We start from the raw sequence: 17,323 nt of genomic DNA, 5'->3' as shown, positions 1-17,323 counted from the left end.
TAAATCTCTTGATGATCAAAACTGGAGGTAAATAAAGTATCCGCCAGCACGGTGTTCTGCTTGCCTTAAATATCATGACGGTGAGCTGGCTTTTCAAGGAGAATTTTCTAGAAAAAGATAAGGTGCTCGTCAGAAGCCTCAAAGATCTCACCTGGCAGACTGAGTTCTTCCTGCACATTAACAAGTTGAGACTTGGGCTCGTGTAAGAGTCTCTTATGGGCTTAGTAATTGTGTGTCCATCTCTGCGAATGTTCAGCTTGCGCTGTTTATTCCTGCCACCGCTACATGCCAGACGCACTCATCCTCTTTCACTCCTTTGAACAACCCACGCTCTTTCCTACCTCAGGGCCTTTGCACATGCTGTTGCCTCTGCTTGGACCGTCTTGCCTTCTACTCTCCCTAGGCTCCTCTTCCTCATTATCAGAGGGTAGCAACATATTGGAATGATTGGGGGAGTTTGTATTGATGTCTAGGCACTAACCCAGACAAACTGAAATCTCACGGGTAAGAGTTGGGGGGCGGGGTAGGTATTGGTATTTTTAAAGCTCCTCAGATGATTTTAACTTTTAGCTGGGGCTGAGAGTCATAGCTGTAGGTCTCCGCTTAATTGTCCGTTGCTCCAAGAGGCCCTCCTTGACCATCTCTAGGATGTAGATTTAGCCTTGCTCTCTAACTCAGCTTCTCTGATTCCGTTGTACTAGTTACTACAATGTATAATTACTGTGTTAATTTGAATGCTTTTGTTTATCTTCCCGCTCTAGGACATAGGGACTGTGAGGACAGGGAATATGTCTGTCTTGGTCTTTGTGCTTTTCTTCAGTGCACAGTGTCAGGCACATAGAAGGGTGAATGCATGGCAGGGCTGCTTAAGCTCTTGCTATGGCTGAGTCTGTCCACTCTGCCCCAAGTTATTATTTGGTAGTTATTAATAAAGCAAAGCAAACCAAACCATCCACCTACTGCTTTCCCTCCACGGCATGTTCATCAAGCTGATTGTGAGTTCTAAGGTGCTTTTTGCTAAGCTTAAATGAACCACGACCAGTCAGAGGAGTGGACTTTTTTTTTTCTTCTTTTTTCTGCTTTATTTCACTTCCTTAAGGAATCATCTCGGTGTTTCACTCTTCCTTTCCTGCTGTATGTGGGTGATGTGCTGGTGGGAAATGGAGGGACAGGGCAGAAAAAATGGTCCCGGGAGGGTTGACAAATGAAACACGAATCCAGCCATGCGGCAAGGGTCTTATTCTGTCTCTGATCTGGGGAAGTTTTCGTATTGTCATGGAGAGAAATGCACGTGCACACACCCTGAAACCCACACGCATGCACCCCTTCTTCGGAGAAGCCGGTTACAGGAAACTGACTCGGGCACAGGAACTTGCTAACCTCTTTTGTCACATTCGGTCGGCTCCTGCCGCTCAGTCACCACGCACATTCCACCCAGCGTCTTGGGTTGGAAGGTTTACCAGCCCCGACACTGGCATTTTTAGTTCTTCCAGTGCGAATCAGCTGTAGTCTTGGGGAGGAAGGAAAGGCTGATCTCAGAAGGAAATCCTAACAGGGAAAGGGCCTGGCTGCTTTTGTTTTTCCTTACCTGCACCCAACAACATTGACTTCCGGAGTCAGTCATTTTGGTGTCAAGAAATCCTACAACAGGTAAGACTTTTGCTTCTTTAAAAATATTCCTTTGGTGTCAAAAGAAATCTTTCTAATTTTATTTAGCTTTTACTCTAAGCTAAACACAGTGATTACCCTGTTCTACCTGATGTAAAATATGGAATGACATGGGAGAAGGGCGCGTTGCTTTGATAGCCAACTACCCCTGCCCCCCACCCAAATCCTAACAAGATGCATATAGTTTTTGAAACATTAAATATTATAAAAGCTGGCTTTTGGTAATGGGATAGTTTAGTATAGTGTCAGATGGGTACTAGCCTTATAGGGATGATGGCTTCATTAGTTATATAATGTCCATATTGTATCCCTGAAACTAATATAATATTGTATGCCAACTGTAATTGAGAAATGAAAAAGGGTAGTTTAAATACCAACCTACGTTTGATGAAATAAATCTGAAGATTTCCTAAATTGTGCAAATACGAGCTTTAAAATTTTCTAATTCAGAAAAGAACCAGAACCAAAATCCCAGTGATGTAGATTTGGATCTAGAATTCCAGGCTTTTTGTTTCATGTACTGCCAATGCTGAGGTCCTCTTTCTAAAAATCGTACATGATATATAAGTATATATTTTTAAATTAAATTAATTTTTTTGAGGTGGTTTGATTTGGAGACATGCTGTGATGTGCCCATCAGTAGCCTGGGTTGTAAATAAATAAAGTTTGGAAAATCACTAGTTTGAGGTGCTTTATTAAATTAAAACTGCCATCAAAGTAAACAACAAGTAGTCGATGATCCATTATAAATTCTAAGCTGGGGTTGTGGAGGATGTACGAGGAATATAAAGAATTCCTATATTCTTTATATTTGAAGGACCTTATTATTCACTAGCAGTGTAAGAAGTAAAATTCAGGAAGAGTATGAGATGGGAATGAAGTGATGAATGGGATGGCATAGGCTGTAAGAGTTCTGAGAAGGGGATTTGAAACCGGACTGGTCTGGAAGATATGGGCCTCGGAAAGACGTAAGATTTGAGTGGAAGGAGAAGAAGGTTAGTTCACACTGGGAGGACTGTGTAGGCAAAGGCTAGAAAGTGAGGCTGACGAGCAGATGACCAGTCTAGCTGAGGAGACTGGCCCGAGAAAGGCAGAGAGTCTGTTTCACGCATTGGCAGGAAAGAAGCTTGGAAAATTAACGTGTAGGCAGGTTCTGGGGAACCTTAAGAGGCCTTTGAGAAGAATAGACTCCATTCAGCAGTTTTCTTCTCATGTCCTTAGGCTTCTCTTCCGGGCTTTCTCAGCTCTGACAATTCCGAGCAAGAGGAAGCCTGGAGATGCTTGCCTCTTCACCCTCGGGACTAATTCATGCACCGGTGGTCCCCCACTGGTCCTCTACTGCCTTCCTTTAGTACGCCATTTATGTGGAGAAAGGGTGGTGTGGCTTGGGGTGCTTGTAAAACCTTCGTTTCTGGTTATTACCTTTTAAGAGACCCTTCAATCAGCTGGTGATTAAAGGTGCCTTCTTCTTGGGAGGACACATGGGTTGGCTGATTACAAGCAAATCTCTATTCTTCAAAAGCCAGTTCAAAAATTCCATGAAATATGTAATTTTCTTTGCATGTCTGAAGGAGACTTCCTGCGGCTCTTTTCCTAATGATTTGGAGCACTTTTCCCCCTGGACTAGGAGATACCCATGTCCACATAGTAACAAAAATACAGTATGGTGAATAAGAACTCAGACTTTGGAGCCAGATTGCGTTGTGTTGAAGCCTGGTGCTGTTGCTTCGGAGCTGTGGGAAACTCGGACTCATTAACTTCTTCAATCCTCAGATTAAAAACATCTGTAAGGTAGTTGTAATAATAATAACTGAAAGTACCTACTTCAGAGGGTTGTTTTAGGGATAAAATAAAAGTATGTAAAGCATTTAGCCTAGTGCCTGGCATAAAATTAACTCTCAATAAATGTAGCTATTATGATTCTTATTAAGGACTTGACTGGGGACACTAGAATGATGTGGCCCCTAGCCTGGGAATAAGATACATGGGGTGGATGGGCAGAGGCTGGGAATTAACATTTTTTGAGCACCAGGTATGGCCCAGTGACGGGTGGGGAACCTTTTTTCTGCCAAAGGCCATTTGGATATTTATAACATCATTCACGGGCCATACAAAATTCTCAACTTAACAAGTAGCCTGCTATCTTTGGTCAAACATTTATTTAATTCACCCCTAATGCTATGGCAGGGCCAGACCAAATGATTTTGAGGGCCCTATCTAGCCCTCAGGCCAGACAGTCCCCACCCGTGGTTCATAGGGATATGGAAAAGAGAAAGGATTAGAAACTGACATTTTAAGCCTTTCCATATCAGAACCTCAGACTATAACCCGACTCTCCGAGTGACTGCATGTTATTTCGGGCATCTGTGGCTGCTGCGTCTCTCCGAATACACTGGGTGGAATCACACAGGTGCTTGGAATAGAGGCACAGAGGACTCTTCTACCTGGGCCAGCTTAGGTTAAATTATTTAATTTTGTTGTATTTTAATTTTTATGCTAGCAAGGCGTAGCTAAAAATCCATTTCTATTCAAGAGTTGGGACCGCTTTGCAATAGTGCCCAAGGTGCTCATCTAGGTTCTCGATGCTTGGGGTCTGGGTGAAAGCCGAGATTAAGAAGCACCCTGCTTTCCCGTTCCACTCTCCAGATTAGAGATTGTTTTGGGTTAGTAAGCCCCCTTTAAAAATGCAAATACGGCCTGTCTGTTCATTATGCAGGAGATTCTCAATTATATGTGCGTATTACTTTAGTCAAATAGTAATATCGTTTTCCTTCCAGAGCCCCACTGATAACATAAGAAAGGGAAGTTTGGGGCTTTGAGTGTGGGAAGAGGTGGACCCAAGTCAGGATGGTGCCAAAGTGGAGTATGCTGGAAGGCAGTATGGCAGTACTAGGTGCTGGGGTGGGCAGTGAGAGATGAACGGTGAATAGAATGTGTGTGTGTGTGTGTGTGTGTGTGTGTGTCGGGGTGGGGAATGCCAGAAAAAAGGCTCCTCCAAGCTCTTTAATCATTTGACTCTCGCAGCTGCTTGAATACCCTGAACAACTTGTTGATGCTTTGTATAAGAAGATATCATTCTGTCCCCCTGATGTGGACAGCTGTTCAGAGACTATTTGGTTTGTCTGGTTCTGGCCCAGAAAAGTCATTCCTAAAACCACTTGGGGAGCTTTTAAAAAACAGCAATTCTCATGTATCACAACCAGCCCTGGAGTGGGGTCCAGGGATCCGAGTGATAACAAATACAAACCCTTTCTCCCAGGTGACTAGGAGGCGGCTGTCCCACACACAGATGAGCAGTTGGGAGCCGTTAACCCAGAACTCTCCTACCAGGGCCCAAGCTCCAAGATGGTAAGTTGAGTAAGTGCTGAGATGCGGCAAAATGATCTTCCCTCTGTTGTGATGAATACAAAAGTATTTTCCTTTGTTTTGAATTGGTTTCTTAGGAAAGTTCCTGGGTGTGGGATGACTGAGCCAAGGGTATGAGCATGTGTAAAGTTTTTCTCAGCCACATTTACATTTTAGCACACACAGGCAGGGAGCACTTGCGAAATTCTAAAGCGTTCACTAGTTTCACACATACATGAGATCGTACGGTACTTGTCTTTCTCTGACTGGCTTATTTCACTTAGCATAATATTCTCCAGGTCCATCCATGCTGTCCCAAAAGGTCAGATTTCCTTCTTTTTTATGGCCAAGTAGTATTCCATTGTGTAAATGTACCGCAGGTTTTTTATCCACTCATCTACTGATGGGCACTTGGGCTGCTTCCAGTACCCCTGAAATCTACATAATTTTATTAACCAATGTCACCCTAATAAATCTAATGAAAAAATTCTCAGGTGTTTTATGCATATAGAGGCTCTTTATTATTACCCAGAGAGGGCCCAAAGAAAGGAATTCGCTTTCAATGGTGAAAGTGTCAAATCACCCTCCCAATTTCTCTTTTCCAGTGAAACAAAATACGAATCAATCACTTTTGGGAGAGAACTGCCAAGCATCACGGAGAGCTCAGTTGTTTCTTAGAGCATTAGTGGGAGGCTTCTTATCTCTACACTTAGTTTCTGGTAAACCTGAAGTCGGCAGTGACCTCTTCCCCATTTCATAGAAAAGAATACCCAGGAAGAGAGTGGTTAAGAAACATGTAACACGGCTCTCATCACATTTGCCACGAGAACTACGTAGAGTCATCCATTCAGCCATTGTTCGAGTAAATACATGACTGAGTCATTTTTATAGGTGACCCCATGGAAAAAGGCTAGTAAGACGAGAGTATTGTCCAAACTGGGGCAGGGTGACCCAGATAGGCCTTCTTCTCTAACTTTTATTTGCATTATGTTTTATTCATTTTGCATTTACATAACCTGCTAACCTAAAAGCATGGTTATTGTTTGTGACACAGATGGGAATAAGGTGAATATTCAGTGGCTTCAGTAAAAAAGGAGAAAAGGAAGACATGCTCTTGCAAAATATCAAGTGAGACATCGGCAGCGATGTGCAGGAGCCTGCCTGTACTTGTTCGCAAGAGTTGATTGTAAAATTTCCAGAATATTTTCAAGCTGGCTGTTAAATACATTCACCATTAAACTTAAATTATATAACTTTGTTAAGGAAGTTATGTTAAAAATAAATGTGGTAGCCCTGGTTGGTGTGGCTCAGTTGATTGGAGAGTCAACGCGTACACCGAAAGAACGGTTATGGGTTCGGTTCTGTTCCTGGTCAGGGCACATACCTAGGTTGCAGGTTTGATCCCTGGTTGGGGAAAGTATGGGAAGGCAACCAATTGATGTTTCTCTCTCTCTCTCTCTCTCTCTCTCTCTCTCTCTCTCTCTCTCTCTCTCTTTCTTTTCCCCTCTTTCTAAAATCAATAAGCACGTCCTTGAGTGAGGATTAAAAAAAAAAAGATAAAGGTGATAAGTACTCAAAACTCACTACTTCCTAATTATTTACTACCTTTTGCTATTATCTATGCTCTTAACATTATTTGTTTCAATTTAGTTGTAGGATAGAAATATTATGTAATGGTGCTACAGAGCACCGCTTTCCAATTTTGCATTCAGCGATGTAATGTTAGCTTGAAACTGGTCATGGTAGAAGTGTCTACACCAGTGATGGTGAACCTATGACACGCGTGTCAGAGGTGACACGCGAACTCATTTTTTTGGTTGATTTTTCTTTGTTAAATGGCATTTAAATATATAAAATAAATATCAAAAATATGAGTCTTTGTTTTACTATGGTTGCAAATATCAAAAAATTTCTATATGTGACACGGCACCAGAGTTGAGTTAGGGTTTTTCAAAATGCTGACACGCCAAGCTCAAAAGGTTCGCCATCACTGGTCTACACCATGGAAATTGGCAGACACTAAAAATCAGGCACACTTTTTTTTTTTGGAGTGCCTGTTAAACATTTATCAGCATACCACCAAGGAATCAGATAAAATGCAAATACAGTATGGCAACTTGGCAATATGTGTCAAGAGCCACTGAAATACTCATATGCTTTGATCCATTAAATCTATCTCTGGGAATTTACTCTAAATAAATAATTCAAAGAAGGAGAAAATAACACGTGTGAACACATTCAGTGTATTATCATTTATAACAGCAGAATATGAGGGTAACCTAGATAAGTGTTGAGATTCTGGGAGCATTAATTTCATGGAATACTTTGTAGTCATGAAAGGTCATAGTTACAGTAGTCAGGAAAATATATTTGATATGGTGTTGAATTAGAAAAGCAGGGTTAAATTTTCACTTACATTCTGGTTTCGTTATGAATGAGGATTAACTGTGAGGATAAAAAATGAAAGCATTTGATGTGTTAGAATGGTAAAATAGTAGAATTTTGTTTTTACTTCATTTACTTGATATGTGGAGGAAGTCTGTGTATAAGTGATCTGAAGTAGTTTTAATAATTAAGAGGAAAGCTACGAGTTTTGTGGACCAGATGGGGGCCTGCCTTTGACAAGCGAATATGTTCTGTGTGTGGATCCTGGGCAGGGTGTAGTGGAGGGAGTCTGGGTCCAGGCAGCCTGGGGTGATAGATGCTAAGGGTTTCTTGAAGGTAGCTCAGGAAGGAGGAGGAAGTGACTAGTTGGGTGCTGAGGATTTGCCATGGTGGACTGCAGAGGCTAAGAAATAGCTCACAGAAGAGCTACTGGCAAGGAGAGAGAGAGAGAGAGAGAGAGAGAGAGAGAGAGAGAGAGAGAGAGAGAGAACATTTTTTAGGAAAAGACAGGGAAATGCTGATCTTAGAGATGAGCAAGATGGATGTGAAAATAGTTTCACGTAGATCCGAAAACACTCGGGCTCAGACCAGAGAGGAAATGGTTGCTTTAAGTCAGTGGTTCTCAATCTTCCTAATGCTGCGACCCTTTAGTACAGTTCCTCATGTTGTGGTGACCCCCAACCATAAAATTATTTTTGTTGCTACTTCATAACTGTAATGTTGCTACTGTTATGAATCGTAATGTAAATATCTGATGTGCAGGATGTATTTTCATTGTTACAAATTGAACATAATTAAAGCATAGTGATTAATCACTAAAACAATATGTAATTATATATGTGTTTTCCGATGGTCTTAGGCGACCCCTGTGAAAGGGTCGTTCGACCCCCAAAGGAGTCGCGACCCACAGGTTGAGAACTGCTGCTTTAAATCATGAGTTCTCAGATTGTAGTGTGTTTTAAACTCCTCTGGATGGAGGGGTCGGGGTGGGGGTGAGCATGTTAACAAATGCAGCTTCCTAGGCTCCACCTCCACGGATTCTGATCCAATGGGCCTGGGAGTTGTCAGGAATTAACATTTTTAACAAGCCCCCCCACCCCATAAAGATTCTGGCACAGATGGTCAGCAGGTCACACTTTGAGAAGCACTGAAGGTAGTAGTTTCATATCATTCATACCACAAAATTCCCTTACGCAGTTAAACAGGCATTTGGACCAACCAAACAGGGTACTACAAGCGGGTAGAACAGAGAGATAAGGGAGAATCTAGGACCCACAAGCATTCTAGTGCAAACCACTGGGAGGTGGTAATTAAGAATGAACTTGAGGGGAATATGCAGTGCTTTGTCCAGAAAACATTTTGGAAAGGAAAGGAAGTCTAATTGTTGAGGAAATATAGTTTATATAGAGATTAGACGTCTGCCATGACAACAATGCATCACAAACATAACGAAACATAACGAAAGTACAGGACATGGCCGTGGCAGAAGCCATGGTGCTGAGACACGGGCTTCAGGAGAACTTTAGGTAGTAACGAGCTCTCAAACAGCCTTTTATATTTGGAATTGTTCAACTATACACTGAAGATGATTCTTTTACTTTAAGAAAGTTTTCACATTTCCTATCATCAGGGTCACTAGTCTCATGGGCCGTGGCATGACAAATCAAGGAGAAATAAACCATTATTTAGCCCTGGAGGTGCAGCTCAGGGTCTGTTAGGTCGGCAAGGGTTCGACGCCTTCCAGAAGCACCTGCTGACTGTCCTGTTCCCCACTTAACAGGGTTGTTCATGAACCGATTGATTTACACTTAATCTGGTCACAAATTCCTCTGAGAATCCGATGAGAACCAAAGACCTTCTCCTTGAGAAAAAGCACAAATACTGGAACATGCACATTTATAATTTTTAGGGAATTTAGGGACCCTCTAAAACCCATCTGTGGGCTCCCACCAGTCCAGAGGCCTCATATTAGTAACTTCTGCATGGAGGCTGTCAGTACAGACAGGCCGTGCAGAGAATGAAAAAGTTCTGGTTATTGCCGGTGTCGGAGTTAGCTGCTTAAGAGAAAGGCTGACTCTTCAGTTGATGGGCAAGATGAGAACAAGATGGCTTATGTTTTATAGTGTTGGTTCATTCTGTTGGGTAGACACGGGGACTGTGTTAAGTCCTTGATTCTGAATTCTCTTATGTTAAGCCAGGGTCAGGTCCTCTTTGGAAAAGCCGTCTCTCACGATTCTACTTTAATGGCTCATGTACTGTCCTGCGGTACCTGGATGGCACAGGAAATGGACACAGGTTGGAAATATCAACCTGGCCACCTCCAGAGTGCAGCGTGGCCCGGAGCCAGCTGACACCCCTCATCCAGTCCTGGAGACCCAGCCAGGCTGCTTTTAGAGGCGGAAGGCTTTTGACAGTGTGAAAAGCTCTTGCTTCCGAGTGTGCAATGTAGGTTTTCCTATCTGAAGCTGAACATCTGCTTGGGCCCTGATGCCTTTGAAGATAGTCCTTTTCCTGTGTGGCCTTTAGACCACGGAAGCCCAGCTAGCCCTCTTCTGTTAGTGGGTACCTGACTTGCAAGGTGGGAAACTGGGTGTTTCCGGCTGAAAGCTCACGCCTTGTTAATCTCCTGTCCACTTGGACTGATAAGGGCTCGCTCGAGGTAGGATGTACCCCAAACCCGTCTGTTGAAATTAGCCAACTCTTTTGAAATCGATAAGAGCCTGTTAATGTGTCATAGTCCTAGAGTGGGGAGATTAAAAGGATGAAATTGTACCCCATCTTCAACCCTCCAGAGCAAAAGTATGTGCAATTGGCTAAATAAATTGCAAAATATGATTCAGGCTTCTCTTGGTCTGGCATAACACAAGAATTATAAATCTTTCTTTGAGGCAGAAAAGGAAAATCTATAACAAATATACTCAAGTAATTAGAGCACCTCAACTTCTACAACCATTTTAATTATTGTACGCCATGACTAGGTCTCCTGCCAACTTCAAGTAAAAAAATTCATAAAATACATTCAATGTATTTTTCAATGCATTTTATTTATTTTGTAATCCTTACCCGAGGACATGCTTTTATTGATTTTAGAGAGAGAGAGAGAGAGGAAGGGAGAGGGAGAGGGGGAGGGAGAGAGAGAAACAGATGTGAGAGTGAAATATTGATCGGTTGCTTTCTATATGCGCCCCAACTGGGGATCGAAACCACAACCGGGGTATGTGCCCTGATGGGGAATCAAACCTGTAGCCTTTTGGTGTACAGGACGATGCTCCAACCAACTAAGCCACACCGTCAAGGGCTTTTTCAATGCATTTTAGGAGTCATAGAATCCTCAGTTACCGTCCACAAAACAGAAGTATTCCATGTACACCAAAGGCCAGCAGCAAACTCTCTACTGCTTGTCTCCTGGAGACAGCGTCTCCTGCTTTGTCATTCCACAGGGTAACCCAGTTACTGTGCGGGAACTGACGGGCATGCGTCTCTCCCTTGGGGCGTTTCCTTGCTTTCAGAGGATCCTTTCTTTTGGGCAAGATCCCTACTTTTCCTTTGCTTTCCCCACTGTTATCCCAGCTGCTCCTTCCCGAGCGCTTCTAAATAAATGCACATCTCTTCATGAGCCTTCTCCTCAGTTGCCAGAAAAAATTCTGCTTGTCCTTGTCCCCATGTGAGCTAAAAACGATCTCAGCCGTGACTGAGAAGTGTAAGAATGCCTGTGGTTCTTCTAACAAGTAAAATGAAAGCCACATATTTTGACTCAAATTTAAGTAACGTAAAACTACTGCCATCAACTACAAAAGCCCTTCTAGGGCCTAGAAATCCTGCTCAATTTTCCTCAAGTTCTGGTATCTTTGGGTAGTAACTTGCTGAAATTTTTATTGTAGTCTCTCTCTTTCTTCCTCTGGTTGTGATGAGGGACTAGAAGGGGGTGTTGGACATTTATACAGGAAATAGGAGGGGAAAAGGTAGAGAAACCTTACATATTGACAGTACCACAATTTCCTACATCTGCTAAAATAATATTGTCACTATATTCCTTCACACAGAATACCTGGTAAGATCAGAGAAATTTTTTTTTTTAAATTTTTATTGCTTAAAGTATTACAAAGGGTATTACATATGTGTCCATTTTCCCCCCCCCCGCCCTAGACAGTCCCCTAGCCTCCCCTATCCCCCGGTGTCTTATGTCCATTGGTTATGCTTATATGCGTGCATACAAGTCCTTTGGTTGATCTCTTACCCCCCTACCTCCTGCCCCCCCACCCTCCCCGGCCTTCCCGCTGCAGTTTGACAATCTGTTTGAGGCAGCTCTGCCTCTGTATCTATTATTGTTCAAAAGTTTATAATGGTCTCTATTATCCATGAATGAGTGAGATCATGTGGTATTTTTCCTTCATTGACTGGCTTATTTCACTTAGCATAATGCTCTCCAGTTCCATCCATGCCGTTGCAAATGGTAAGAGTTCCTTCCTTTTTAGAGCAGCATAGTATTCCATCGTGTAGATGTACCAAGATCAGAGAAATTTCTGTAATAATCTTGAATTTAAAAATGTAATAGTAATACATGTACATTATAGCAAATGTGGCATATGCCTTTTATTTAGATATACATGTATATACTTTATTTATAAATCATTAAATGTTTAAAAAAGATTTTTATTGATATTTTGAGAGGGAGGAAAGAAGTGGAGAAGAGAGAGAGAGAGAGAGAGAGAGAGAGAGAGAGAGAGAGAGACATTGATGTGAGAGTCTGGAATCGAGCCCACAACCCAGGGATGTGCCCTGACTGGGAGTCGAACTGGCAACCTTTTGGTGAATGGGACGACCTAATGTAATAGAAGTACCGCTGATGCTTAAAAGGATCACTTGGTTAACAAAGGGCAACCATGGTACCTTTTATGAGTCCTATAGCTATCTTTTCTTTTTATTTTTAATCCTCTGCATTTCAGGAAAAGCAATTTCAAAATGTAGATTGTGGCAATGTTTCTGTTAAATTCTAAAGCCGTGAAAGTACATGGACAGTGTTTTCATGAGGAGGTCTGCCTAAAACTTGGATCAAAAGTTCAAAACACAAACCCATAGTTTTGGATTTCCCCAAGGGCTGCTCACTTCACATGCCATGCAGGGAAGAGCCTACACACATATGTGGGAGGGCAAATAGAAGTTTCTCTGCTGAGAGGGGCCAGACCCCTGTGGTTTTCAGTTTAAAAACTAAATTGTGCAATTTGTACTCACGAAATAAAAGAATCACCAGTGTTTTCAGCCCAAGTTCATGTTCACTGTGGCCAACCCATCTCATGAAGTTACATAATCTGACAGCTTCCCCGGATTTACCAGCCCTTTTCTCTGAAGAACTGAAATTTATCAGGCCTCTTTAAGTTTCCTACACTCACACTAATTGGAATTAAAATGTTAGTGCTTCTTCCTTTATGTATTTGACCATGACTGGGTTTCTTTCTCAACAGGTAGTTCATTATTTTATGTACCAATTATAATTACTTTTCATTTCTTTGCCAATTTTGAGAGGGCTTAATAATTCTTAAATACTAGATCTTTAACAAACTAATTACTAAGTTAAACAACCGGATGAATAATACAACAAATTCAGTTACCTTCACAGTCTTCTAGAGTCTTATCAGGATCTTTAAAATTATTATCAAGTTTTTTTCTTTTTCTAGAAAACGTTAGCTAAAGTACAATTTATAAACAGTATCACCAGCCAGTCTGAAAAAGAGTTGAATGGTCCCTTGTTCTTGCCACTTAATATACTCTGTTCTAAGTTATTATTTTAAATTATTTTGGATGGCTTTAGGAAGGCCTCTTTTCAGAAAAATTGCAAGTATCTGGGCAGGATGAGTGAATAACCTTAAAATGTTCATAGCCTTTGACCACTTCTAAGAATTATTCTATGTGTATGTGTGTGTTTCACCTTTGTGTCTTCAGTGCCAAATATAGTGTCAGGCATACTATAGGAATTTAATATTTATTTAATTAATTACTACATTAGGAAAATATTTTACTCAATCTAAATATTTAGCATAAGGCATTGAGTAAAATAAATTATGGTATAGTTTTACAATAGAATATTATACACCTTTAGAAAATAACATCAGTCAATATTAATTGACCTGAAATGACATTTACAATAAAATATCAAGTTACAAAATAATACGATTTAATTTTGTAAAAATAAATTTAAAAATATTTCCAGAATATATTCTATACTATAATATGTTTGAGTTATAAGATGTAGCTGTTTTTTTTCTTCATTTGTATTTTAAAAACTTTCTACAAAGGTTGTGTACTAAAATCCTAGAATAAAATAAGAGAATGTTTTATAAAATGCTAATATAAGTAAGGAAAAGATTAAAGTTACATAAAAATGGAAATTTTATACCATAAATTATAATGCTTTGAGGCTATGTTGAAAAAGTAGTCTTTTAGAGGTACATATTGAAATATCTACACATTAAATGATACATGTATGACATTTTTTTCAACATAATCAGGGCTTGGAAAGAGGCAAGGTGGGGGAATTGAGCAGAGGGAGGTAAAACAAGATCAGATGCGAGTTGATAATTGTTGAAGCTGGATAGTGAACAAATGGGTTTTATATATGTATTATCTCTACCTTTTGTGTATGTTTTAGAGTTGACATCATATACAATTTTTAAAATTAAATTTATTGGGGTAACATTGAACAACATTATATAAATTTCAGGTGTTCAGTTTATAATATAACATCTGTACATGCCATTGTGTGCTCACCACCCGCAGTGCAGCCTTCGTCTGTCACCATATGTTTGCATCCCTTTACTCTTTGTCCTCTCGCCCCCCACCCTCTGTAACCACCATTCTGTTGTCTGTATCTATGAGTTTGTTAGTTTTGTTTCTTACTTTGTTGCTTTTTGTTTTATATCCCACATGTGAGTGAATGAGGATTATTCTTAAGAAAATAATAAGAGGTATCCTATATAATAAAAGGCTAATATGCAAGTAGTTGTGACACCCTCATGCTGTAATGACCAATCAGCAGGAGGCTGTGTGCGTGACAGGTGCAGGTGGGTGGGGCTGCATGCACGGCGAGGCTGGGGGACATGAGGCTGTTATTGTTTATTAATAAATTTATATATTATTTTCATATACATTTTACTAATTTTCTTTAATCTCTGATACTTCTATTATAGAGAAAGGGCAAATAGCAATATTAAAATATTTCCTCTAATTCCCTTTTTTAAAAAATATATTTTATTGATTTTTTTACAGAGGAAGGGAGAGGGATAGAGAGTTAGAAACATCAATGAGAGAGAAACATCAATCAGCTGCCTCCTGCACACTCCCTACTGGGGATGTGCCCACAACCAAGGTACATGTCCTTGACCGGAATCAAACCTGGGATCCTTGAGTCCGCAGGCTGACGCTCTATCCACTGAGCCAAGCAGGGCTAATTCCCTTTTAATGTGCATGAATTTCATGCACCAGGTCACTAGTTTTATTATAAATGCAAAGCTTTTCAATGCAGTGGTTTCCTTCCATTTTAAAAAAAAATCTAAAATGTCCAACAGAAAGGTAAAGTTAAATACATTAAATGTCAGCTTATTAAATATTCATTAAAATATTTTTAAGAACCTTTAATGACAAGTAAAAAATCAGCATATACAATTATATATATGTTTAAGAAGACCTATGTATACTTTATACATGAAATAGAATATGAAAATAGATAAGCCAATGTTAAAAGTTATCATCTAATGTATAAGATTAAATATGATTTTAAAATGATTTTTATTTTTTCCTGTATTTTCTATAAATAACATATATTATTTTTATAATAAAAAAGGCCAAAAATTCTTCTTCAAAGAAAGTCATTTTATGATGTGAGGTTAATAATGAAATTAGTTAAATAATTTTGCTATGAGGATTATTTTGACATTTTGAAGGAAACCTAATGCTTTGAAGTCCCTAAGCCTATAATTAAATTTTGTCTTTTAAGATTTAGAGGATCTTTAGCTTTAGAGGGATTTGGAGTTTCTTTTATCTTGAACCTTGATAAGCCATAGAAAATCACTTTTAATGAGAGACGTTGGCATTATTAAATAGTATGTCAGTGGTTTATGTTTTTAAAATAAGAGAGAATTAGCTTTAGCTAGTATCAGAATTTAAGTAAAATATAAAACATTAAATTTAATAAAAATTAAAACATTAATATAGACGATTACTTAAACGATTTAACATGTGAAAAAAATTCCTAAAGGGGGTCCTTTAACAAGCACATATTCCTTATGCATCTTAAATATTTAATTTAGAAATAATTAAATCTTTTGAAAGACATAACTACTATGCCTTTCATAAATGCATTTTGATATAAAGAAGAAAATTACCTTGTAGCCTTTCGTGGCCATTTTCTACACAGTAATATCAAATATCTAAACATTTCTTAGTTTCAAATGCCAAATATTAGCTGGAGTATTTTAAAATTAGTTGAAAGTTTGATTAAGTTAGTGCAGGAGAAAGTTTTCCTCTTAAACATGAGTAAAATTTCCAGTTGCATTTGTGTCATATTCCCGATTACATATTTTGTTTTTGCACGTGCTTCTCTCTGGTTTTGGTTTAATGAGAATTCACGGCCATGTCAGGCAGCTATTGTGGGTGAGGCATCATATCAGCGAGCAATGCTTTCAGCTGCAAGTTGTACAATACCTAACTAACAGCAACTTAAAAAAAACCCAAATTCTTTTCTCCCATGTAACGAGAAGTCTGAAGGACTGTGTTTCTGTCACTGGTTCAGTTGCTCAGTGATACTGTCTCTGCAATTCTCTGGGCTTTCCTGATGGTTGCGAGAGGGCTGCTGCAGCTTTGGGCCTGTGCCTCCATGGAGAGGTGCAGAGTTGGGTAAAGGTGGAAAGGAAGCTGACGCAGCAGTGGCTGTAGCTTTTTCTAGGAAAACAGGGTTTCTCCAGAGACCTCCAAAAAACAGTTACCAGCATCTGGGTCATTGCTACAGCTGAGTTATATGGCCATCCCAGCTTCGAGGAAGGTGGGGGAACAGGAAATAGAATGGTTATAATTGCTTTAGAGCATGGGTTCTTAACAGGAGGGAGGGCGAAGAATGGGGTAGGGATGGGGTGCAGGTGGGTGGTGGGCAGAGGGTGGGGTGGTGCCACTGTCACCCCGGAGGGGGAGAATATTACCTGGGTGGCGGTAAAGGCAGAAGAAAAATCCTACTCTTTTTATGTATAAAGCACAGCTGTACATGCAATACATAAACAGACATGTAGTTTATGGTATTAAAATTTCATGTGTGGGGTGATTATGAAAAATGTCTCTAAAAAGGCTCTTAGAGGTGTGATAACGAAAAAAAAAAAAAGGTTGAGAAATGGTGACCCAGACCAAGCAGGATCTTTTTTTCTAAGGTTTTGCACATTGCCTTGCAAACAAAATTAGATTCTATAACTAATGACACAGATATTGAGTAGAAAACTAACAATGCCTACTACAGATAAATGTCATAAATTAAAGTAATGAATAACTCCTTCCCTCTTGTAACAGTGGCCTTTTCTTGTTAGATTGTGAACTTCTTGAGTGGGAACTGTGCCTTATTCATCTTTGTATATTGGTACACTTGGCTCTCAATCTACATATATTTTAGGTTGAGTGGAACAGACTTCGTTATACGTAACGTATGTTTTACAGCTGGACCAGTTCCCCTCAAATATCAATTTGAGCTTATCACCCTACACCAAATCCTCAGTAGCTTCCAATTTCTTATAGACTCGAGGTTCAACTTCTCATTCTCACTCCCTATCATTTCCTCAGCTGAAGTCTGGGGTCCAGGCACACTGATCTACTTGATCCATAAACACATCTTCGCTCCCAGTCCTCTGCTTTTGCATGTTCAGCTCCCTCTCTTGTTACCCTTCAAATTCCA

General features: G+C 40.0%; 1 protein-coding gene across 4 annotated transcripts in view; it reads left to right on the top strand.

Moving 5' to 3' along the window:
* Positions 1-1,145: 1,145 nt before the first annotated feature.
* The window catches only part of RHOH (ras homolog family member H), a 44,774-nt gene continuing 28,596 nt past the window's right edge, over positions 1,146-17,323 (top strand). For 2 of the 4 annotated variants that reach the window (XM_059672854.1, XM_059672865.1), the window contains exons 1-2: positions 1,169-1,650; positions 4,928-5,016. The gene's annotated coding sequence lies outside the window, so the exon portion shown is untranslated. Of the gene's footprint in view, positions 1,651-4,927; positions 5,017-6,067; positions 6,618-17,323 lie in introns of those variants that run through there. The other 2 variants (XR_009449664.1, XM_059672873.1) reach the window with 2 other exon arrangements.

Source organism: Myotis daubentonii, chromosome 1, assembly GCF_963259705.1.
Source record: "Myotis daubentonii chromosome 1, mMyoDau2.1, whole genome shotgun sequence".
In the NCBI taxonomy this organism is placed as follows: domain Eukaryota; kingdom Metazoa; phylum Chordata; class Mammalia; order Chiroptera; family Vespertilionidae; genus Myotis; species Myotis daubentonii.
The sequence above is the reverse complement of the archived record's forward strand: the minus strand, read 5'-3'. Positions and strand labels throughout refer to the sequence as shown.